Below are 25,176 nucleotides of genomic sequence, written 5' to 3'. Positions count from 1 at the left end.
TTCCAATAATGGATTCGCCCAGATAGCTGCCACACCTGATAAATGGGAAAGAAGAAAAGCAGCCTTGGTGACGGAATAAGGGAAAGCCTGGGGTCGACATAAAAAGTGCAGTTTACACTGATTCAAGAATGTGCGGTACTTTCTGGGATCACCTTGAAATCTTTCTGGGGCAGCAAGAGGAAATGAGGTTGGGAGTACCAAAGGAGTCATGGGTGGAGCGGGAGGAGGCTGGGCTGGAGGAGTGGTGTCTCCGAACTCGGCATCAGTGGGTAAGGGGTGGCGTGAGCTCTGTAAGGCATCGAGACGGTGGTGGATTGCCGTGGTGGCTGCGGCCATGTCGGTCCTAAGGTCCGTAACTGCCTGCATTAAGGCGGTCACAGGGTCCCCGGTGGAGGGATTCATAATCAGGACGACCAGGTAGGCTTCTCAGTCTGTTCTGATCTTGATGGTTGTGCAGATTAATGAATACCTCCGTCCCCAAGTACCACACAGGCAGAATGGCCAATCACTGCCTGTGCAATCTTTGAGGCCACAGGTGAAGTGAGCCGTCAATCTGGAACCAGGAACGCCGGAAGGACCCCCTGACCGCTGTAATGCAATAGATGGTTATCAAACAAGGTGCAATGTAGATAATATGATATGAAAACAAGTTGTATAAGGCTTACCTAAGTGTCATGTAAACAAGACCGCAAAGGATGGGATGTATCAGGGGACCAACAGCAGAGTCAATGGGTCAGTATCCAGTGAGGCTTGGATAACAGTTTAACACCTTGGTCAAGATGAGTTTGCACAAGAGTCCAGGATATGAAAACGAGATCAAAAACCAGTGGTTACAAGGCCAAAAGTTCCAGGCAAATGGCAGTCTGTTATGCAGTCCGTTGAGTATGTCCGGGTCATTCCCGGTAGAACCAAGATCCAGGGCAATGGTAACAGATGCAGGGAGAAGGACGAAGATAATCCGTGAAGCAGTCCGTGGTCGTAGTGCCTAAATATCCAATGAAATTCAAAACGCCAAACAGTCCTTAAGAGGCAGCTGAGAAGCACTGATTTTGTGGCTTCTGATGCTTTTAACTGCTAACAACAGTCACATGATGCGCATCACGGAAGCGTGAGGAAAATCACGTGATAACAGATGATGAATATGATTGGTAGTCATTCACCTCAAGTGACGCGTGAATCTCCGTGTTCCTCGTCGGCAATGCGGAAGTTTCCATGGAAGTTGCCACAGCAATGAGGGTCGAAAAACTCCTGGAGTGGCAGTCAGCGCTCTCCGTTGTCGGGCAGAATGCCGCCTTTTTGCTCCCTGATGAGAGGTGACTGTCGTGCCAGGTAGGTACGGGCTGATCTGTGTAATTGTGGATTGTTTAACAGTGCGTGAACTGGATTGTTTAACAGTGCGTGAACTTTGTTTAACAGTGCGTGAACTGGGAGACATGACATCTCGACACCTCATCTGACCATCCACCCGAACACCTGCTCCAGCAAGATTGTCAACCAGGTCTCTACCTTTTTGCAGAAGGTAAAGGTTGCTTCAGGCTCCGTTTCTATCCCCCTGTCCTTCTCCTCTCAGGACTCCGTTCGTGACCGCGATGACTTGTTCTTTGTCAATGACCGTTTGTTCCTCCTGGATCTCTCCTGCAGGAGGAAGGTCGTGGAATGGTGTCATGATAGCCTCTCGGCTGGTCACCGTGGGGTAGCTAACACAATGGAACAGATGAAACGTCAGTTCTGGTGGCCAAGATTGAAAGCCGATGTGACCAACTACGTGCGATCCTGTCCTATCTGCTGTCGCTCCAAGCACAACACTCAAAGACCAGTGGGTTACTTGCAGCACGATACTCCTGCTGTCAGGCCTTGGAGTGTATTGGCCACGGATTTCATAGTGGATCTGCCACCTTCCGAAGTATGTTCCTGTATAATGGTTACAGTCGATACATTCACCAGGATGGCCCACTTCTCACCTATGCCGGGATTGCCTACGGCAGCCGAGATGGCTGCAGTCTTCATCAGAGACATCTTCCGCCTGCATGGTCTGCCGTAGAAGATTGTGTCCAACAGGGGAAGCCAAGAATACCTCCCATTTCTGGGGTGTGTTGTGCAAAAAGCTGGGTATCCAGAGAGCATTGTCTTCGGGGTTTCACCCCCATACCAACAGGCAAACTGAGAGGCTAAATGCCTCATTAGAACAATACCTACGGTGTTTCACCAACGACCAACAAGACAACTGGGTTGGTCTACTGCCTACCGCAGCATTCACCTACAACAATGCTAAGCACAGTGCCACAACACTTAGTCCTTTCTAATGTTCCTACGGCTTTAATCCCTGTGTCTTCCTACAGGGAGATTTAAAGGCCTCTTCGGTCCCTTCCGCTGATGCCGCTCTAGCCGACATCACAGGGGCTCATAGGATTGCCAGGGAGAGTCTGCTGGAGGCTTGTAAATGGTATGATTCCCAGTGTTATCCCCACTGTTTACCATCACCTACGTGGGACAAAGGGACCAAGGTCTGGTTGTCAACAAAGTTTCTTCAGCATTGGATCTTTCATAGATTCAGATGCTTGAATATTCCCCGTCGTCAGACTGGGAATCCTCTGTGATTTAAATAATTATTTAAATTTGAAAATATATACATTATTTCCATAGAAATATGACTGTGGATTGCCCATTATGGTCTATGAGCCATTCACTTGTGTATTCCCCCAACCTCACTTTGGTCCTTTATGGCCCCGACCAATGTGGTGGCAGGGCTTAAGCTCCACCCCAGTCAGCCATCTTCAGATTTTTCACTGCAGTCTAACAGACAGAGGGAATCCTCCAGCTCTCTGAGCTTTTCATATATTTTTTCCTGTTAGCTATATTTGTTATACACAAATTATATCTTTTTGAGATCTCCTGTTCAAGAGCTTTCTGCTCTGTGTTTCTGGACTCAGAAAACACTTTATTTCATCTTAATATCGGCGAGTGAAATCCTTTCAGAACTTGGCTGAACTTTCTACTGCTAAGAAGCCTTCCCTGTTCAGGGACTGCACGGGGTGCATGAAGAAACTTGTCTACCTGAAGGATCCTGAACAATGCATCTACTGTTTATATCCTCATGATATAAATAAATGTGACATTTGCAGGACTTTTTCCAACAAAACCCTGCAGGATAGACACAGAAGACTTCTCCTCTATTTGGAAGCCAAAGGTCTATCTTCTGAAGAGTCTGCCAAGACAGCTCCTGTACATTCTTCTAAACCATCTGAGAGACAAACTTCTAAGAGAAGGGCCTCTTCAGTGGTAAGGAGTGTCTCACCTTCCCACAAAAGTAAAAAGAAGGTGGAAATACTGCCTTTGAAATCTGGGGATCACAAAAAACGGCATCCTGAAGAAAATACCACCTCCAAAGGTAAGGAGGTGTTTTAAATAAACCCGGTGGGGCAATAGTCAATGGATAAGCCGTCTACGAGCGGTCATAGTGATAGAGGCCCATCGACGACGACCAAGCCGTCGGCGAAATCCGTAGCGTCCAAGACGACGACACTTCAAACCTCGTCATCGACATCCAAATCCTCGTAGTCGAAATCAGCCTCCACGAAAGATTTGTCGATGAAGGAGTCCTATCATTCGTCCACAAATATATCGTCCACGAAGGTACCGTCAATGGATAAACACACTCAACCATCGATGAAGTCATCGTCCACGAAGCCACCGTCCACGAAATCCTCATCATCCACGAAGCCACCGTCCACGTAGCCCACACCAGCGCCGTCGACGACAAAGTCAATTCCATTGTCCACAGAGAATCCAAAACCCAGAACAGCCACCGCAGACACCACCACTGTTACACCATCAAATGAAAAAAAAGTGCTCCCTCTATCAGTGACTCATGTATCGATAGGAGCACAACTGGGAGAAATGACAGAACTCCCAGACATTATTCTTCGGGAGGAGTTTTCAGACACCTAGACCAGACGTCTAGAAATTGTTGGCGGGCAACCTTGCCTCACCCCTAATTAACATAGTCCTCCCTGGCAACCAACTGTGGAGGAACCTGCCAATCCTTACAATCCAGCTCTCATAGAGTCGATGCAAAGGATCATTGAAGAATTCAACAGACGTCAAGCGGAAAAGTATAAATCATCCATACCTAAAGAGGTAACACCTCCGCACAGCATCTCACCTCGGCATAGCACACCTAGAGAGTCTCCTTCCAGGAGCAGGCAACTTAAAAGGGAACAGTCACCTGAGCCTCCTTGCAGATCCAGTAGCAGAACGCTCAGTGCTTCACCGACAAGGGTCCCATCTTCTAGATTATCGCCTAGGCCTAAGTCACCTGTTCGAGACCCTTGTGCCTTTAATCGCATCGTTCTCAGACTGGCAAGAGGATCCTTTCAGAGACTTTTCTGACCCTGAGGAAGGGGAGATTACTCATGAGCCTGACACTCATAACGAATGGGATGATTGCATAGTATGAAGTGCCTGCAGTGCCTGCATCAGAGGTTAAAACCCCCATCAACCACGCGGAGTTGGCTCGCTGAGGTGCGAGCAGTCAACAGCAGTCTACAGAGGCGAGGAGGTGAGGAGATATTGTCTTACAACCCGACTCAAAAACTTTGCCTTTGCTCCCTAGAGTGATAGACTCACGTAGTGAAAAGACACCCACCACGGCTAATTTGACTCCCCAGCCCTAGCCCCAACCTCACCAAAAAAGTCCTTCAGACAGGGTGCTGAGGAGTAAATGCTCCCGATTACAAAACCGGAAAGAAACCTGTAAAAATCAGAGTGTGGGGAAAAATGGTGGTATTAATCCCAACCCCACCATGGCAGTAGCGAAAAAAATATCTACTACATTCGCCCAAATATCTTCAATCCCTAGCGAAACGGCCTCAGACCTCATGGAGGACGCGACCACCGATTTTGAGGACGCGGCGGAGGAGGAAGCAGAGGTGGAAACATTGATTGGAGAGTCAGAGGAGAGTGCCGAAGAAAGTAGCGGGGACAATGCCCCCACCACTCAACAACTTTCCCCCCTTCCCGACACTCCTCTCTTACTGTCGCCGGCCCATCTCTTACCTGTGGATGTGGACGCTGTGGCCCGTTCTGGGGAAGCTACACCACTTCCGTGGCCGCCTCTGCCGCCCCCGCTGCCGGTGGATGTACTCCTGGAAGCTCGATCTTCCCCGCTGCCGTCTGTTTGTGTTCCACGGGCCGCCGCTGCGGCAAGTGGGGTGGAGCCAAGCGGTGTCGAAGAACGCCGCAAGGCCGACCTCAGCTCGCGGACCACGGAGACCCTAGCGGGGGAGAGTCGGGAAATGCCTCGTTTGATCATGCGAGGAAGACGGCGGGGGACGGTGTGTCTCCCGCCCCAGCTGCGGAGGCCGGCCTGGCGATACCGACTGAGGGAGAGGCTTCACGCCTCAGGACACTGGAGGAATTACATGCCAGGCAGGCAAAGCGACAAACGGACGCAGAGAAGTCTCAGAGGCGCCCTCTACTGCCTCGGCTGCCTCCCTGCGCCTTATCCATCCAAACAAAAAGAAGGAAAACCTCCAAAATACCTCCTGCAATCCAGAGGGGATTGACCTTATGGATTCAGATCTAGATCGCGAATCAGCACAGAGTCCATCAAATGCTCTAGCAAATGACTACATCAGCCAAAAAAGGGACATAGCAATGGCATTGCTAAAAAAAAGAGCGTTAACAAAAAAGATTCTTAAGGAGCAGGGGGAACTTTTGCAGCAAGATCGCCAACAGCACAAAAAAGGACCTAGAGCATCAGCTCAAAAGGGAGAATCAGGAAAGTTATTTCTGCAAAATCCAATGACTTCTCACTCCCTAAAAGACTTCTTTTTCAAACAAACAAAATGGAAATTTGAATCTGAGGTAGAACTTTCAGACGCGGAAATACTAGACGCAGTCTCAGAAGCTCCCTCTGCTCTACCAGCCTCTAAACAGAGGAAAATTACAGCAGTCGCGTCCCAAATCGCCTCAGAAGAGGCCTCTGGTGTGCAGGCCACTGCCCCAGGCCCAGAAAGCTCTGTCGATCTAAATGGGAGGAACACTGTTCATAACCTACTGCCTAGAGGCGTAGTCACGGCTCAAATCAACTTGCTTGACGACGACGTCCCACCCCATTGCCCTGAGAGGTCTGGACTAGGAAATGATTTACTAATACCGTCAGTCAACTCCACGGTATCCAATGGACTGGACCAAAGAAACACACTTCAACCTTTGCTGGCTCAACCAGTGTTGGCCCAGCTGGGACAAATAAGGAACAGCACTGATCTCTCACTTAGGAGACCTTCAATTCAAAGTGATCATCCAAATAACATTTCAACTCCAATTAGAAACAGAAGACCCAGCGACACTTTTGGGAACCTCCCCAAAGAGACTCCAACAAAAAAAACGGATCTTGTTACGATCATGTCAGCAATTACGGTGGGACTGGCCCCCTTTGTAAAGTTATACGAGTCGATAAACGACTCAATGAAAGACTCATTATCACTATCAGCCATGATAAACACCAAAGTAACCTTCTTAGAGGGTTTCATTACAGCGTTAACTCAACAAAACACCGAGAAAGAAAGGCAACGAGATGAAAAACGCGCACAACTTGAGAATCTAATTGAAACCAAATTTAATGCAAGTTGCCTACGAGAAACCCACTTGAATTCCCAAATGGATCAAACTTCGACGTTGGGTACTAAGGAGCCAAAAACTGCTGGTGCAAATGATGTGCCCAACAGGACGATTTATCGCCCTGACCCAAAATCGCAAAATGGGAAAAAAAACAAAGATCTGTCTAAAGTTGCCACAATCTTCAACATTGTAAAGTCGACTCCACTAGCACCCATCAAAGCAGTACCATCATCTAAAACTTCTACAATGTCCCGAGGTCCAGTTTCCCATAATTCCATGGAGGAACAAGCAATATTTGAATTAGACAACTCCAGCGCATCTGCAGCAGACTCATCGGGAAATCTGTCGCTTTCAGACCTACCAGTTCACTTGGACAACGAAGGAGTCTACGACTCCCCAGATGGTATTCAGAAAAACCGAGAGTGGACTGCAAATACATCAGAAAACATCACCGCTCAAGAGGAAAAGAAAAAACCATCCACGATTACGTCCACAGTGGGATCTCAGAGCCCCAAAGACAATGTTCGCGAAGAGGTGGAAAAAGCTCCATTGGACCCACTAAAGAAAACACAACAAAACGAGAATCAAACTCCAGAAAAAACTGAAACCTCCCGGCTTAGGCAGAAGATCTTTAAGGAACCAAATATGGCAAAGCCGTGGACAGGATTAACAACGGCTATGAGACTATCCAAAACACACATTTTTAAGATGAAGCAATTGAGGGCCGGGAAAAACTTTCTAATACTAAACAGAAAGACAATCCTCAAAATCCTAGCCAAAATACCAAAGCTGAAATCTCTAGATACGACAGATCTGGTGCTGATTGAACCTTATCACAGACATAAGAAGGCCAAAGCGTATCTCCATGTCACAAAGGCTGCAAGCACTGATCTAAAACAAGACGTGATCGTCGCCTTGAATGATATGGGCTTTGCCCTTGCAGAAAATATAACACTACCGCTAGCGGACAAAAGCAGGCATCCCGCTAGTAGAGTGGCGGAAAAGCATCCTGACCATCGAACGAACACAGAAGTCCAGATCACAAAGAAAAGAAGCGAGATGTATAAGGAGGACGGGGAGAGCCGGTGAGGGAGATACCAATCGAAATATTATGCAATAAATGAAAATGCCAACTACAAGAACTTAAAATATACAGAAAACATAAGAAAGAACTACAGATTGGAGAAAAATTCTAGACATGGCTCTTCGAGTGACCAAAGCGGTCTCACAACAAAAAATGTGAACCTTCAGGTCCATGGAGATGGTTGAAAAAGGTCTTAAATCCAAATCCCCAAAAATAACAACGAAATGATGCAGCGACAGATCATATGATTGACACAGCAGTGGACGTGGCATAATCAGGTTTCAGGCAAATGGCTCACGGAATTTTGAGGAGATAGACCTGGATGAAAGCTACAAATTTCAGACCAGAGGTCCAAGCTCAAATACTGAACATGCCCTTCGATGGGCAAGACTTATTTGGTAAAAAGATTGATGACCACCTCAAAGGAATAAAGACGGACACAACTCGAGCCACCAGCTCCCTTACAGATAAGGACAAAGACCACAGATCTTTTCGTTCCTTTCGAGGCTCATCCTCCAAATTCAGAGGTTTCAATCGTCCCTCCTATGGCCAGAAAACACAGGGAAACACCTACCAGGACAACAGATACCACGAAACCCCTAGCAGGCACTCCCAGAGGGGAAGGCGTGGCTCTACCCAGGGCAAGACCCAGGGCAAGCAAAACTGACAGATCATGTCTTTCCACTCAACATCACACTCCGGTGGGGTGAAGAGTAAGCCGATTTCTCCATCGTTGGCAGTCAATAACATCGGACAAGTGAGTGTTGCAGGTGATCCGAAAAGGTCACACTATAGAATTTCTAGATCAACCTCCATCCCTTGCTCCCACACCTCGCAAGGTACATCTGTTAAGACATGTCATGTCCAAGATTCAAAAACTGCTCCTAAAAGCAGGGAAGAGGTTTTTACTCCTGTTTCTTCCTGATCAAGAAGAAAAACAGTCAGTGGAGACCTACCCTGGATCTAAGAGCGCTCAACAAGTTCATCAAGTGCATCAAATTCAAGATGATACCCCTCAAAGTGTCTTACCGTGGCTAAACCAGCACGACTTCCTGGCCACTCTAGATTTGGAAGACGCCTACTTCCACATTCCCATTCTTCCTGCCCACAGACTGTTCCTCAGGTTCGCAGTAGGGGAATTACACTTCCAATTCCGTGTTCTCCCGTTTGGCCTAAAGTCAGCTCCAAGAGTTTTTACCAAGTGTTTTGCACCGGTAGCGGCAAAACTCAGAAGGACAGGAACAGAAGTCTTCCTATATTTGGATGACTGGTTGATAAGGGCAAGCTCATACAAATTCACACGCTAGGCAGTTTCGAGAACAACAAAACTCTTAAAAGGGTTCGGTTTTTCCATCAACAAAACGAAATCCTGCCCAGTTCCCAGCAAAACAGTTCTCTTCCTGGGTGCGGACCTCGACACCTGCATCCCCAGGGTAAGACCCTCGGCGGACAGAATAACAGCTATTCTCAACTTGACCTCATGGTTCCTGAAAAGAGCGACAACCAAGGTGCGCTCTTACAAATCTCTCCTGGGCATGATGTCCTCATTTATATTCCTCATACCAAATTGCAGGCTTCGCTTCAGACCAATCCAGGAGGCACTGGACCACCAACGGGAAGTTGGCTCATGGGAAGATACAGTCCCAACTACTGCAGAAGTTACTAAAAGCACTTTGAAACCTGTCACAAGGAATGCCCTTTCAGGCACCAACAACTACCCGTCTCCTCAGGACAGATGCATCTCTGTCCGGCTGGGGGGCCCATCTAGAGGACCTTCAAACCAAGGGCACATGGTCCGCTCAGGAATCTCAACTGCACATCGATGTCTTAGAGCTCAGGGCAATACGGTGGGTGCTGAAAGCCTTCCTTCCGGTATTAGCCGGCCAGGTGGTGATCATGCAGACAGACAATACAACCTCCATGCATTACACAAACAAACAAGGAAGCACCAAGTCAGAAATGTTGTCACAAGAATCTCAACTCCTATGGGCATGGGCACTGCACCACAGGGTACAGATCAAAGCAGAAACATCTCCCGGGACTCCTGACTAGCTGTGCACTGAGGCCTCCGGGCGAGGTGCACCTTATAAAAGTTATATAACATTAACATTAACATACCATTAACACTGGATAAAGATCCATTCCAAGAGAATAGCTGTGCGTGATGAGCCACCCCCAGCTCATTCCATAGTAGCTGCTGCTACCTTATTTGGGAAAATCCATGCTTCGCCTTCTACCTCTTTTCAGAGTCTTCTGGGGTGTAAGGATCGTCTCCTAGATAACACAGGTAAAAAGGTGTACTTAAATTCTGCCCTGAGTTTTAGGCAAGCCAATGTGGAAGCGGTCATGGCAACTGCAAACCTTAGTTCTGAAAGGGGCTGGGCAGCTCTGACTCCCTCCTTCTTTCTGAATTTAAAGTTGGGCTCTGTTTGGGCTTGCAAGAGGATCGGCAAGTAGCACCTGACCTCATGGAGGCCTTTTTTCACCATATGAACACAGCTACTAGGGATATGGCAGTAGGCATGTCTTTCAGACGGCAAGCGCTCCTCAAAGCCACCAAATTCCAACCTGACATGCAGGAGCGAATAATGCGTCTGCTGTTTGATGGGGTGGAGTTGTTCAGCTCCAGTACAGGTGAGGAGTTAAATAAAAAGAAAAACAATGCACAAATGGCAAAGTACTTAGCATCTCTAACTAACCCCCCCACAAAGCCAGGGCCTTCCGGTCTTCAAAGACAAACATTCTCCTTTAAGAATTCAGGAGGTTTTAGAGGCTTCCACGACCACCAGAGTATACAAGACAGATCTCAGAGTGCCCCACACGAAATACAAGCATGTCCTTCACCGCAAGGATTCTTTTCCCAGCCCTCCCCACTCCAGAAGCCAAACAGTCTAAGGGCCTCATCACGAGTTGGGCGGTATCCCGAATGGGATACCACCCAACTTTATTAGCTTTAGCACCCACCCGTCCGGCGGTGTTACCGCCGGAACACGGGTTGGGCACTAAACGTTACTCCCCATTCCTCATTGGGTTCATTGGACCCAATGGGGAATTTTCTGCGCAATTACTGTGCAGTATTACCGCCGGCTGGGGGTAAACACGCCGGACTCGAGTAAGAGTGTGTCATCATCTTTCTCTTCCCCCCCAAACCTCCCCTCATCCCCTCCTGAAAAGACGGTCAGGTTCTCTCTCACAAGAGCTACACAAGCTGTTAAACAAGCTGTTACTCATGGAAGCAATGGAGAAGGTTACTCAAGGTTCTATACCATTCCGAAGAAGAACAAGGCTGGTCTGTGGCCGTATTAGACCTCTTACATTCAATCTTTCTTGCCCCAAGGAAAGTTCAAGATTTTTACACCCAATCTTATCCAATCATCCCTTCATCCGGGAAAAAGGCTGGTAGCTGGGGGCATGCAAGACGCATATCTGCACATTCCTATTTGGCATCCGCACTTGCATTACCTGCAGTTTTCCAGAGGCCATGACCACTGTCAGTACAAACGGCCTCATTACAAGTTTGGTGGTATCTCAGCAGTAATACCACCAAGCTACCGCCAAATGGTATTACCGTTACCACCACTTGGTCGGTGGTGTTACCACTGCGTTACAGGTGGTGGTAGCCATGTGTTAGTCCCCATTAATTGGAGTTCATAGGACTCCATGGGGATTTTGCCGGTATTACCACTGGTGATAGTACCGCTGATTTGGTCGTTTTTGGGTGGCAAAAACAGAGGAATTACCTCCAGCATTCTGCTGGAGGTGTTTTCCTCTGTCTTACCGCCAAACCTGTATTTCAGCGGTGTGGTAATGTGGCAGTAATTCAGTAGTAACTCCATTACCGCTGCATTACCACTGTTTTGACCACACCACCGAACTTGTAGTGAGGCCCAAAGTCTTACCTGTCTGTCTCAGTTCGGCACCAAGTGTCTTCACCAAGCTCATAGCAGTGGTAGTGGCGTTCCTAGGCCTGCAAGGCATTGATCTGTATCCTACTTGGATGACTGGCTAATCAGCCTCTTACCACCTACAGTTCTTTCTCAACCTGATGCATTCACTTGGTCTGTATATCAATAAAAAGAAATCCACCCTCATTCCTACGCAGAGGTTGATGTTTATACGCTTCCTATGGGATTCAGCATTAACAACATCTTTCCTACAGAAACACGAGTAAAGGATGTCCTGGAGACAGTAATCCTGTTCCTGTCTCATTCCCAAACAACCTCATGATGGTTTTTAAATCTGTTGGGCTAGATGGCGGCCTGTGTTCCACCAATAACCATTGCCAGGTTGCAGATGCATCGCACGCAGCTGCATCTGGCATCGAGCTGGACTCAAGTCCCCCCGCCCCCCCACCCCCTAACCCAATTGTTTTCCATTCCGGCCTTGCTCCAGAATATCCTGTGGTGATAATATCATGAGAACCTCTGAATAGGAACACCTTTCTGGGACCCTTCCACATCGGGGTGGGCAGCTCCAAGTCCACGACATGTGGAGTGAGGTGGATTCTCGGGAGCACATAAACTTCCTGTCCCTCCTTCGCCAGCAGGGGAAGGGGGGAGGTAATGCATCCTTGCCCAAAATCACTTACCTTGGGGATCTAGCACCTGAAACATTTTATCTATGGTCACTTGGGGATTATCGGACGATAACCTTGAAGTAACAGGGGCATCCTCAAAAATCTCTCCTTGATTCCAGTACAAAGGGAAATGGCTTTGTTGTTTGCCATTGGATGTTGGGAAAGTCGAAAGATTCCCTAGAGGCATCTACAGATAACACTTTCCTACTTGACAAGTCTGGTCCATTCAGGGACCGTAGTTTCCGGACCGGCAAACTGCGAGTTGTGCTCGCGGGTGCCTTTCTGCCCGTCAGGTGCCGATGCATCCAACCTCACCATTCTCATTCAGCCCTATGGGGCCGAATGGGAATCAGGAGCATTTTTTTACCGGTGCCCGCAAATGGGCAATTACCGGGTCCGGCAGGGCTGTAATGACGCAGTAATTGCCCATTTGCGGGCACCGGAAATAATTGCAAGTTTGGCAGCAGCCTGCCGGTTTTACCAGCAAGGCTACCGCCAAACTTGTAATGAGGCCCAATGTTCTATTGGAAACTGGGATATGAATATAGTCTCTCGCACAAGCCCTTTGAGACAATGGCGTTTGTTGAATTACCCCTGGTGACGTGAAAAATTGCTTTTTGGTGGCAATTATCTCAGCCATTGTATCAGTGAACTTCAGACTTTATCTATCGAGGAGCCCTCCTATCCTTTCACAGAGACAAAGTAGTCTTATGGACCCACCCATCATTTTTGCCAGAACTGGTCTTAGACTTTCACATAAACCAGGAGCTGATCAAATACTATATTGTTTGGACTTTCAAAGGGCCCTGAGATTTTATCTCGAGAGTACTAAGCCTCATATGTCCTCAGACCTTTAGTGGGGTGCAGCCAGGCTAAAGCCACTAAAGCGAGATGGATTTCTCATGCTTACCAAGTGCAGGGCAAGATCACTCCTCAAGGCCTGAATGCCTATTTGACAAGAGCCAATAGCACAGCAATGCCTTTTCAGCATCATGTGCCCTGAGAGGCAAAGCAGTGACATGGCCCTCCCCTTCAGCTTTCTGTAATCATTATGCACTAGACTCTAGCTCCAGTGTTGACACCCTATTCCGACAAGCAGTCCTAATGAATATCTTGGCAGCAGTGTAAATCTCATCCTCCCTTGGTTAGAGTAGTGCTTTATACTCTCCTATAAGTATGGAGGAAAAGAGACGGGACATAGGAGGAAGGAAAAGTTACTCACCATAGTGACTACTGTACTTCTGTTCCAATGTCCCCTTTTTTCCGTGATACACCCGCCCCCCTATCCCCCTAAAACTAGTTAAATGTGTCATTGCAGTTCTCTCGACTGTTCAGGGACTGAGAGGAAGGAGCATAGGAGGCGGGGACTAGGGTGTGGTCAAGCTACACGCACGTGGCCCGCTCCCACTCTTGAACATTTTAAAGGTGAAGCGGCTTGGGCGGACTCTGGCTCTGGTCATGTGCCTGCTCCAGGGGAACTCCCATAAGTATGTAGGAAATAGTACATTGGACTAGGAGTACAGTATTCACTATGGTGAGTAACATTTCATTTATTTTATACACTCTGTCCCTATGTACAAATAGTATGTTCTAGGATTGATTTCTTCTTGTTCTCCAGAGTGCTTTTCTAATTTGTATATCTGGATAAAATAGGGAAACTTTATGATCAGGGTCTAACATCAGACTTGGAAAAGTATAAACCCATGAAATTAAAAAGGGGGCAGATTGAAGATATATTCCTGGGCAGCTCACTGAATATAAAGATTTCCACTGTAAAATACGTGATAGTAAGAGCTTCTCATGACACACCCTTATATGTCCAAGTGGGAAGAATTGTTAGGGGCCCCAACATAATCATCTTCCTGGGATAATACATGGTCTAGAGCTGCTAAATCGTACAATTGTACATAGGTCAAGGAGAATGCCCATTGAATTTATTATTGCTTGCTCCTTACCCCAACCAGACTAAATATGATATCCTTCTATGCTGTATTTTTGTTGGAGATGCCTATTTGCATGAGGAACACTTGTTCACATTTGGTGGGCTGTTGTGTTTTCCAGAGGTTCTTTCCTACATAAAGCCCATCACCAGCAAAGACCCCTTCACCCCATGCCAGTGCAGTTAAGAGATGCACATTCATAAGACATATCAGCTACAGGGATGTCAATCAACAATGGGGACACATCTGACTGTTCCATATGAGTGGAAAACCCCGCAATGCTTGCCACCAGAGCATGGTGTGTAAGGGTCTGATGAGTTATGGGAATTACCTTAGTTAGGGAGAAGATAACTTCCACACTTAAGAATGAAGTTTGAAAATACAGGTGTGGGAGATGGTGGCAGAGCCATTCTGGAGAGCTGCTAATGTAGCACAGTCACGAGGGGAGATGTCATAGATTTGGAATACATTGAAAAAGATCAAATACAGTTCTTCTATTTAGGATGAAGTTATCTTTCTTGTTCCTAATGCGTTCCAGTTTCAGTGTTCGGTATTTCGGATCTTGTATAGGCCGACGCTCAGGCCTCTTGTTCTTATGGTCATCAACATGGTCCGACTGTTTTCGGACACTTTTTCTTGGTCTTTTTTGCGTGAATGACGAAGATTGGGGTTTTGCAGATTGATTGTTTCCCACTTATTGTTTGAGGTTCGAATAATGTCGCTGGTTCCGCAGTCCGTGGTAGAAGGACAACCAGTGTCTGACCTGAAGATTCAGTCAACGACAAAGGTTGATTTATAGAAGGGCTCGCACTAGTGGTTGTGCACCGAGGCACATTATACAATGTGCAATGGAGGGCTCTTGTTCTTCATTTCTCCAGGGTAAAAAACTGAGAAGATGAGAGATTTCCTTGTGACAAAATTTGACCGGCTTCTTGGTCTTGTGCTGATGGAAATAAGTCAGCTGCAACAAGCTTTACATAAGTGTTTGTATGTGAACTCTTGATGGAGTGGGTTGAGCGATCAAGCAGAACTTGTGACAGGGGACTTGTCACATTGAGGGTTTTTTCGCCCTTTGATATCGATGAAGTTAAGGGGCTGCTAACCACCACAGACATGGGCATAACTGATTTTGTTTGTGATATAGAAGACATTTTCCGAGTGCCAGTTTTGGAGCAACAGTCTTTTTCTTTTGCTGCTTAGAAAGTGTCACATTCTGTCTTGAAGTTGGCAGATCAGAAGCATGGGCTGGAGATGTTGTTTTTTCTAGCTGTTTTTGTTTTTGTGTCGTGAATATAGCAAAGTCAGGATTTGGCAGTCCTTCGTGCAAGGCCTCATCTGACACAGTTGCATCAATGTTTTCATCAGTGCAAACGCATGAAGCATTATTTTCTACAGGTGGGGCCTCCACTAAAGATTTAGTCACATTTTGACTATTTACGAGTTGTGGATGATCAGCATCCTTTGTTAGATCTCCCGGTTGAGTCAGATTCATTGTCTGTGTTCCTTTACTGGAACTTGACATTGAGTTTGAGTGAGCATTTGTCTTTAATGGGTCTAACATCAGCTTGTCAGCAGATCCGCATAGCCCCTTAGCTGTAATGTACCCTTCAAGAAAAATTTGCTTGGAATGAGTCATTGCAAGAAGCGTCGTATGATCTTTGAGAGTATCATTCATGTGTTCATACAGCTTCATAAAGGGAGCAAGGGCGATTCATTAGATGCCCATGCTTTAAATGACTTACAATATGAAAGTGCTGAAAAAGGTCAACTAACTCATTTTCACGTGGTAACAATTATGGTAAACAAATTGGTCCAAACACATAGGCTTGCATTAACTTGTTTCAATGTTATATGGTGCTCAATTATCTTATTCATAGATGGCCACTAGAATCAGAGTTTAGTTTGCATATTTTTACATATTTTGCATTCTGAGTTCTCTTACCGTTACATTTTCATGTCCAACTGAAAACCTTCATTGTGCATTTCAACAGAAATATGTAGCTGCTCTAACACTACCAGTTGGAGAGGTACTTGTTTAATCAGGCCAATGAGTTTCACACTGCATGCTTCATGAGGAACTGCATGTGCACAGAATGCAAATTGAAAAGGCAGCAAATAAAGATGCAAAAAATGCTAATTGATCAAAATGGAAGCGCTACTCTAATGTGCGTAGCAAAGTAAAAAAAAGGTTGATGCCACCTGAAGAAGGGATGTCCTCTAGGCAATAAAGAATATCCATGGATTCCACGAAGTGCAAGGAAAGATTGAAAGATATATTGCAAGAAATTGATCCTTATACTTAATAAAATGTTCAGTCAGGGAATCTATGCCTAAGATTAATTGACAACATAGGGCAAAACATTCAAGTTTATGAATTTTAGGTAGCAGATATAAAGCTGGCCATTGCAGTTGTGGGACGTACATAAAGTGAAATAAGTCCTCATTGATCAGGCTTGTGTATTTTCACTCAGACAGGAGTGATCTCAGTGTTTGCTGAAAATCTGATGTTGGGTTATCTGATAATATCCTTTAAGAAAATTAATATTTCAACAAAAACATGATGCTGTACACCCACCACCATATATAAACTCATTATATCAAGCCAAAACGTGTCACACTAGAATGCTTCATCAGGACCTATGTGTAAAGAGAATACAAAGTGGAAAGGTAATAGATATAGACCTCAAAGAAAGACTAACTGCTGAAAATGGCAGCAATTCTCTAATGTGTGTAGAATATTGGGAATGTTTAAAACCACCTAGATGTAACACTAATGCAAAAACGGATTTCAGGCAAACATTGCACAATAGATATAACAATAGATATTACAGAACGTAGTTCCACCCCAAATATTTAACAGATATCCATTTGAAGAGAAAATACTTTTATTAAAATAATACAGGCTGTGAGGTAAAACTTCTGTGCCCCCATAAGCACAAACTCACACGAGCCATGGAGTTGTTAAATTGAAATTGAAAATCACATCATGCAAAGACGTGTACTATTAATACTGAGAAACTCACCACATGAGTGTTCATGAACCAAAACATACAAAACCTAATCATATTCATGGTCATTTCCATCTATGTAAAGAGCAAGGTATTGCAGCAGTGTGGTTGTAAGTGCTGTGAGGTTGGAATCATGGAAGGCGACACAGAAAACATATTCAATGTATAACAAAAGGCTTTTATTAAAGAAATTGTCAGGATGGTGAAGGCCTAACTTGCCCTATGCTAAGGTGGGATTTCCCTACCTTAAGACACTAAGGATGTCAGTATTGAAAAGTCTGGTTGTGTCCAAAACGTATGCTTGCCCTCACAACTAAGACAGAAGAATGTGTATGGATGTCACCCATAAACTAAACAGTGTTCCAAAAGTAAAGTTCTGAACTATTTCCAGCTCGGGCTTAATCTTCAGCTTCTTTTCCCCAAACATCAACAAGTTCACTGCAACGTTCAATTTACCTTCTTTTGGACTTGAAGTAATAACGTGCCACACTTTTGTAAATGTGAGGATGCCCTTCCCCAAGTTCAATATAGTTCCAGAGGTTTCATGTGTTAAAATCGCTGCAAAAATGGCAGTGGACACAAGAATTTGCGGCAAAAAGGCTGTGGTTTTGCCGCCGCAATCCATGTAAAGGATGCAGGGGACACCCCTGCAATCCCCGGACCCATTATACCATTTAAGAGGAGCGAGGGACACCCCTGCAACCCCCGCTCCCTTTAAATGCTGTAATGGGGTACACCTTAAACGGGTCAAACCACAGCATTTTTGCTGCGATTATTTTGTACAGGTGACATTATTGCCGCAATTTTATCACTGCATACCGTTCCAGGGCAGCACATCCCAGGGTTCTCTTCCCCAAGTTCAATAATGTTCCAGGGCAGCGCATCTCAGGGTTCCCTTCCCCAAGTTCAATATCAAAAGATGTCACAAAAAGAAGTTTCTTGAAGATTTGACTTTAAAATGTGTTTCAACAATTCTGTACAGTTTAGGGTTCCCTTCCCCAAGTCTTGTATGCACCAATGCTAGTCTTCCTTTTACACAACAGCAAACTTCCTTGTTGGCATATGGGGGTTATCTGGTCTCAGCGCAGTTGTTAGACCAAACTGTCCACCCATTACTGCTCACGCAACCAGGAACCTTGCATTCGCTTTCAATCAACAAGTAGTAGTTCTCTGGGCTGGGCGCAGTTGTTGAATCGCACAATCCACCCATTACAGGTGGTGTCCAGTCAAAGGGTCGAATACATTGTTTCGGATTACAATAGTTTAGAAACAAAAGGAACGAAAAAAAGGTTGAATGCCTTTTTTAAAATGTATTTCTATTTTTTGGCTTCCGTATAGGAAAAAAATGTGGTTTTTACATCAAAAACCAGGGTTTCGGGGGTGACCCCCCAACAAAAAAAATGTACCTTTTTTTTCCGGTCCTTTTGACTCGAAACTATTGCATTCGAATCAATTGCAGTCAACCCTTTCACCTACAACCATTACAGGTCACACAACTAGGAACTTCCAGCTCTCCTTAAGCAGTTGAATATTCAGCCAAACAAGTGATTTCTCATATGCCGCTCCACAACAAGCACTTTCACAACTTTGATTTCATCTCTGCGCTCAGAGCCCTTTATTGAACTTAGTTTCCTATTTTCCTTCAGTTCATAGTTCAATATTAGCAGGTTTGGTATTTGCATTCAATTTAATATTCAAGGTTAGCAGTTTGTGCTGTTTCATGTAATTCAATGTTCAGAATGAAAAGACTTGCCTTCCTTTTCACTTCTAGATTCAATATGTGCAGTTTTTTTTATTTTTTATTAAATGGTTTAGTTTGATCCAAACTTTACATTATGTTGTATTACAAAGGATAATTAAAGAATGATAGGAAAACCAAAAACATAAGATTAATCACTTAAACTTAGTCTTCTTTAAAAGTTAACAAAACAGGTTTCGGGCTTCCAGTCTCAAGAATACATTTCAAGCCTCGAGTACTTTCTCAGTTCAATATTCACTTTATGATTCTTGTTTCAATTGGCATAATCGAGTCCCAAAATTGGATTATTCTGTATGTTAAAAGTTTATCATATGTGCGGTTTTGCTTATTTCATTCAGTTTGGTATTCAATAAGTGCAGTTTAGCATATTTCATTCAATTTGGTATTCAATAAATGCAACCTTGCTGGTTTCATTCAATTCTGTATTCACTAAACTCTGCTTTGCTTGTTTCATTTAATTTGTTATTCAATAAATGCAACTTTGCTTGCTTCATTCAATTCAGTATTCAATAAATGTGATATTGTCTTACTTTCGGGTACCAGGAACCGGCAGCTCCTCTTGTCGGCTTCTCCCCAACTGTTCGTCGGGTGCTTCATCCAGGACCGCTGGCTTCTGCGCTCTGCTCCACCTCCGCTCCTTGACATCGCCTGCAGCCTGCCTTCCCTTACAAGGTTTACCGGTCCTGCACAAACGCACTGGCACGACTCCCGGGATCTTTGTCAGTGTCTCAGTGGCTTGGCTTCTGGCACTTCGGCATGACCCGGGTTAAAATATTCTCTGCCCAAGTTTCCCAGCTTTATCCTGCTGCTTCCTCTTCCCCTGCTGCCTCCATGTGCTTCTGTAGCCCACCTTTTATACACCTGTGGTCCTTCAATGGACTGTAGGTGTATTCTATCAATTACTGCTGCCTGACTCTGATTAAAAGGTCAAACCTGACCTTCATACATCTTCTTCGTCCCAGTACCAAAGTGGCGAGAGTAAGTGGTTTTCATTACTCTCAGTTGCTTCTTCCTCGTCTTAGTACTAGAGTGGGGAAAGTCTGTAAAGTCCATTACTCTCAGTTGGTTCTTCCTCATCCCAGTACTCTTAGGGGGGAATAAAGGGGAACTGCTCTAAAATGACCAACTAAGGTCGCGGGAGGGCTTGGTTGGTTGTCACTAGAATAAAGGGGATATTGAGTTTTGTCCCAAGGTACCACATCCACTTCCTTCTCCTCCTCTTTCTACCATGTCTGGGGTCATAATATCTCCTGTCCTTCTCAAAGACAAGGGAATATGGTGAACAATATCTCATAACCACTTCTGGGATACAGGTCTCTTCCTGAAAGGAGGGTATGAAATACTGTGTCTTACCTAAGGGCATCCCACTTCCAATCCCCAAGGACCCTCCATCCAGATGGTCCTCCCTCGCTTGTACACCCCCAGGGCAGTATCCAAAAGCGATGGCCTTTCCCTGGACACCCGTATAGAGGCTCTAAGGGGAGTAGTTGTGAGAACACCCTCAGGTTTCTCACATACCTGTTGCGGATTGGACCCTTCTGCTTCATGGGGAAACCGGGAGACAAAGTCTCTATTACCTTGTCCTTGATTTCACCAGGTTTCCACAGTGAAGTAGTTTAGAACACAGTCCAAGACACCCTGCATACCCCTATGCTGGTTTCCTTCAGCTGAGGTATTAGAGTTTCTTTACCACTAATGCTCCTTAGTTTCAGGGGATTGTAGTGTCTCTGAGGAGAAAAATTAAATTCCAATAGCATTGTATCTTATTTTTGCAATTCAGGCAACCCATCTATCGAACTGAGGAAACTCTGTTCCTAAGTCCAATGGAGCTGGTAAATTGGGCATAATGGCCACTACCAGATGTAACTCTTTACCTAAAATAAAATGGGTATCTCAACTTGTGAGTAAGTTTCAACATGGCCATGTACACAGCCTACTCTCTCGTCACTCTTTTTTCTTCATTTCTAGGGAAGAAATTCTGCTCGTAATGCACATTTCTTACTCCCACTATCTAGTTGAGCCCATAAGGTTTTCCCTACCAAGATCACAGGAATTCGATAGGAAGTTTTATTTCCTGTACATAAGAATATATATGATGGTTTCTTACTTCCCCTCTGTTTATAGTGGCCTTCTTTTGGGGTGGGTTCCCTGATACCAGGTTGACTGTGTAATTCCTCATCTAACGGTTCAATTCTCTTATATCTTTGAATTTGTTTAGATGAATTTACTGATAGTAAAGGGGAAAGGTCAATTGTATTCAATAGCGAATGTCTTACCAAATGTCCATGCCCCTTATAAGAATATCATTGTTTGAAGTGGCCAAGAAGGGGGATCATTATTAAAGGTTATCCTCTTCCTTTTTCTTGTTCCCCTAGTGAGAAATCTTCCTGTTCCATTGGCGTTGTGATCAAGGGAAGATGGATAGATAGTAGTTATTTCGGAATAGATGTTAATTTATTAGAACTGCTTGGGATATCCCTACCTATCTCCCCCTGAGAAGTTTTTCTCACAATCCTATGGGCGACAGGTTCTCCCACGTTTTCATACATTAGACTGCCTACCAGTTGGCCCGTTTAATTTAATGGGGTCATCTGAAAAATTCAAAAAGATTAGCTTCAATTCATCTCCCCAGGAGAGAACAAGAGAGATATTTAATGCTTTCTCCTCGGGGGCATTAAATACAGACCTATACCCGGGGAGAAACATATTTGTAACCCTAAAGAGAGCATTACTTTATCTCTTTCCGGGTACGTGACTCTCAAATGGGCAAAACAGATCAAAATCATTTCCCTCTACAGTTTTCCTAATGGGACGAATAGCTTGATGACTAAATTGTATCCCTAACGATTGATTCTTATTTTTGAAAGTCTCACTTTGTTGGTTTGACAAATTGAAAAAAAAGTTTTGATCATCCTCCGTCTCTTGGGCTCCTAGTCCCTCACTTTGTCTTTGGGGTCTCAGTTTAGCAGAGTCCTCAGGGGTCCTAATAGTTTCCCAAAGCCTCTAAATTTCCTCATCAACCTGTTCCTCATGGAGTCTGGGGAACATAGCTCTCTCCAGCACCCCTTGAACAATCTTATGGCCTTGATAAATTTGAAATGGGCTCTTCTCGTGGTTTATTACCAGTATCTTTACATTACCTCAGAAGTTTGGGTCTATGACTCTTGCTAAAATATCGATCCCAAAATTTAAGGCTAACCCTAACTCGGGTGCTATTCTGATGTAGGTATCTGGAGGTGGACGCAATATAAGATCTGTGGGTATTACCTTCCTTTCAGCGGGAGGAATGATCTCCTCCCTACTGCTACAGATATCAAATCCAATAGAGCCCTTCGTGGCTACCGAGGGCTCTGATGCTCTAGCACTTAGTTTTTCATATCTTAGGGTCCCCCAACTTGTATCAATTGAACCATATCCCATTCTTAACACCATTTGTGAGGTTGGCATCATGGAAGGAGACACAGACAACAGATTCAATGCATAACGAAAGGCTTTTTATTAAAGACATTGTCAGGATGGTGTAAGGCCTAACTTGCCCTATGCTAAGGTGGGATTTCCCTACCTAAAGAAACTAAGGATAGTCTGTGTCAGTAGGTTCAACGGAAACGCCTGTCTGTGTCCAAAACCTATGCTTGCCCTCACAACTAAGGCAAAACAATGTGTAGAGACATCAACCATAAACTAAACAGTGTTCCAAAAGCAAAGTTCTCCAGCATGGGTTCTGGCATGGATTCACATGCTCATGAATATTCCCCGCTGTCAGGCTGGGAATCCTCGGTAAAAGAAAAAACAATTTCACTTTCACTTACAAACTGTATTTCTCCTTTAAACCAATCACTGTCCTCTGGGTCATACTGCCAACATCCAATGACAGCCCTCTCCCTAAGCCCCTCCTCTGCCAGCCATCTTCAGATTTTTACCGCAAGCTTCAGTGTTGGGAGTCCTAGAGTTTGCTCTGCGAGCTACTTGTATGTTTTTTCGTATTTTTGACAGATAAAAGGTTCTATTTTTGTTCTGAAAGAGCCTGTGTGCTCTCTTCTCCATCGGACGACAGCTGGGTTCTGTTGTCGGAAAAGTTCAGCGCCCCTCAAGGGCGAAGACCGTCGAAGATTCCAGAAGGCCATTGGGCCTACTTCGTGCCCTCCGACCATGACGTAGGAGAAGAAGGCGGGAAGGTCCCACTTCAAGCCCTGCACCAAATGCAGGCTTTGGAATGTGTTTATAGAAGACAAGCACTTGCAATGCCTCTACTGCCTGTATCCGGACCACGAGGAAGTGAATTGCAAGAAATGCCTCTGGTTCTCCAAGAAGATGATGAGGGACACGCACAGTAGAGTGGCGGCGTGGCTTAACGCCAAGGCCTCTGACCCATGCTCCAAGCAGGGTCATGCCTCACCCAGGACCGGCCGGTCCGAGGAGCAGTCTTCTAAGTCCTTTGAGGGTGCCTCATCCGTGGAGGCCCCATGAACCACAAGTCTGAGTCCACCGGGTTCGCAGCGGAAGCGGGTCGCAAGGGGGAAAGGGCGCGATTGACATCACCCTCCGCATTCATTGCCAGCTGGCAATCAAGCTCCTCCTCGAAAAGGAAATCATCTACCTAGGCTAAACTGCGTGAGAAATCTGAGAAGCCATCGACGAAGGAGAAGAAGGCCGAACAGCCCAAAGCAGGCCCAATCGGCACAGGATAAGACTTCATCAATGATAGAGTTGGTGGCAGCTGCTACTACGACGGCTAAGGGAGATGACCCTGTGACCTTCGCCCCCGCAGCTCAGACGGTATCCCCACCCCTAAGGGGCGACACCACCGCAGTGACCATGGCAAAGTTTGCTGGCATGCAGGAAGGGAGTAAACCGGCTCAGGCCCTGCAAAGGGTAAGATAAAAGGGGGGAATGCCCTAAAACAGCCCTCCCAGTCTGTGGCCCAAGCCATCGAGGTCTTGTCCACGGACAACAAGGACAGGAGTCCTTTCACACGGTCCGCGAGGACGTGGAAGAGGAGGACGATGACGACGGTGCAGGGCCTAGTGTTCCGATCCCGCCAAATTGGCTGAGGGATGTGTCTCTGGACAGTCTGTTGACCCTTCACACCTTGGTGTCAGAGATACAGAAGAGGATGCCCCCGGTTCCAGTGGTCCCCCAGTCCCTCGTTCAGCCTCTAACAAAGAAGAGGAAGCATCACCCAATGCCCCGATTTCATCCTCCACATCCGCATGGGCCCCTTCTCCCCCAACAGACCCAGACATGTGGACCGGGACGGATACGGCCACGACTATAGATGACGACAAGGATATTGTCGCAGTGGACAGTGAGTCTCTGCATTTGGATGCACCACCTAGCGTGTCCCCACTGGACAAGGTGGGGTCATTCCACTCCATGACCTCCAGAGCCTCTGAGCTATTCCAGCTTGTGCCCGAAGAAACCAGGAAGGAGGGTTTCTTGTACCAGAGGTGTGAGGTCAAGAGGAACACGATCATGGCGATGCCCTTTCTGGACGACGTGTGCACGGCTCCAGCCAAACGAGATAGGCTAGAGAACAAGTATCGGGTGCCGGACTCTGCACCCAAGTGCCTGAGGTCGCAACCATCACCGGATTCGGTTGTATCGACGGGTGCGAAGAAATGGTTGGCTAACCTGTCCTCGCCATCTTCGGTCCCTCCGCACAGCAAGGGAAAGAAAATGGACACCATGGGAAGGAAGGTGATTTACATTGCAGCATCAAATATGAAGGCGGCCGGGTGGCGTGGCTTGGCAGCCATGCAGTAGGCTGCATCTCTGCAAAGCTCCAAGATCCGTCAAATGATCCTGTAAAACGCAAGCTATCTGGCAGAAGATAACCGTACCTAAATAGCAGTATGAACGTGGGAAGGCGATGGGAAGAAGAAGCACCTATCCATTACCAAATCGAGCCAGGCGAACAGAAGATCCGTCACTTTATGCCCTGGACCGAGGACGCCGGCAACAACAACAAGATGGCGGTGACCCCAGGACAAAGGGACCCGCGAAGAGATCAGCAATGAAAATCAAATGGGCTGCTAACAGTGCTGCAACGTACAAGCTGCAGCAAACAGAAGTGCTGCAGTGCGGCTGTGATTGTAAAAGCACACAGGCCTGCAGGCAAAAGCGGGTGGCGAGCCCGAAATCGCGAGGTGGACAAAGGAGCCTGGAGACTGCACGGCACGGCAAGCAGA

Source organism: Ambystoma mexicanum, chromosome 11 (genome assembly GCF_040938575.1).
Source record: "Ambystoma mexicanum isolate Mex_15411 chromosome 11, UKY_AmexF1_1, whole genome shotgun sequence".
Classification (NCBI taxonomy): Eukaryota; Metazoa; Chordata; class Amphibia; order Caudata; family Ambystomatidae; genus Ambystoma; species Ambystoma mexicanum.
Note: the sequence above shows the minus strand (reverse complement) of the source record.